The sequence below is a fragment of the Propithecus coquereli genome, unplaced genomic scaffold, assembly GCF_000956105.1.
Source record: "Propithecus coquereli isolate 6110/MARCELLA unplaced genomic scaffold, Pcoq_1.0 Scaffold40, whole genome shotgun sequence".
NCBI lineage: Eukaryota > Metazoa > Chordata > Mammalia > Primates > Indriidae > Propithecus > Propithecus coquereli.
In genome coordinates this window covers 1,603,704-1,605,203 of record NW_012149730.1, presented here as the reverse complement: position 1 = coordinate 1,605,203, position 1,500 = coordinate 1,603,704, and positions in this window count along the sequence as shown.

Sequence of the window (1,500 nt, the reverse complement as noted above, 5' to 3'; positions counted from 1 at the left end):
AAATCTGTGAAACTTCTAGAAGAAAACCCATGAGAAATGATTCAGGACATTGGTCTGGGGACTCTGGGCAAAGATTTTTTGGGTAAGACTGTAAAAACACAAGCAACAAAAGCCAAAATAGACAAACGGGACTACATCAAGCTAAAAAGCTTCTACGCAGCAAAAGAAGCAATCGACAAAGTGAAGACACAACCTAAACAATGGGAGAAAATATGTACAAACTAACCACCCAACAAGGGATTAATAACCAGAATACATAACAGAACTCAACAGCAAAATACCAAATAATACAATTTAAAAATGGGAAAAAGATCTGAACAGACATTTCTCAAAAGAAGACATACAAACAGCCAACAGGTATATGAAAAAATGCTGAACATCACTAATCATCAGGGAAATGAAAATCAAGATGATAATGAGATATCACCTCACTTCATTTAGAATGGCTTTTATCAAAAAGACAAAAAAACAAATGCTGTGAGGATATGGAGAAAGAGAAACCCTCTGCTGATGATAATGTAAATTAGTATAGCCACTATGGAAAAGAGTATGGAGGTTTCCCAAACATCCAAAAACAGAACTACCATGTGATCCAACAATCCCATTGCTGGGTATAAATTCAAAAAAAAAAAAAGGAAATCAATATATTGAAGAGATTTCTGTATCTCATGTTTAGTGTAGCACCACTCACAATAGCTAAGATATGGAATGAACCTAAATGACCATCAGTGGATGAATGAATAAAGAAAATATATCTACATACAACCGAGTATTATTCAGCCATAAAACACCATGAAATCCTGTCATTTGCAGCAACTGGCGGTCATTATGTAAAGTGAAATAAGCCAGGTAAAGAAAGACAAATATCACATGTTCTCACTCATATGGAAGATCTAAAAATGTGGATCTCATGGAGACAGTGGGTAGATTAGAGCTTACCAGAGGCTGGAAAGTGAAGAGGGGTGGGTTAGATGAAGAAAGGTTGATTAATGGGTACAAAAAAACAGGCTGATAGAAGAAATAAGACTTAGTATTTAACAGATCAGTAGGGTGGCTATAGTTAACACTAATCTATTGTATATTTCAAAATAGCTCGAAAAGAATAATTCAAATATTTCCAGCATGAAGAAGAGACAACTGTTTGAGGTGATGGATATCCAAATTACCCTGATTTGATTATTATACAGTGTATGCATGTATAAAAATATCACATGTACCCCATAAATATGTATAACCAGTATGTATCAATAAAAAAGAATATAAAACTGGATGATGTGACAATGAGAGCATGAGTGCTGGGAAATGGGTGAAAGATTGAAATTTTAAAAGAAAGGTATACAGAGTATATCTTCAAGAAAATGACAGCTAACACTAGATTCTTGAAAGGAGTGATTGGGTTAGAATATCCTTCCTCTCTCCCTATTCAGTTCAGAAAATGCCAGCAACCTCAGTACCTTAACGATAAATAAACATTAGGACAGCTTAATGTTAAAAACTAGT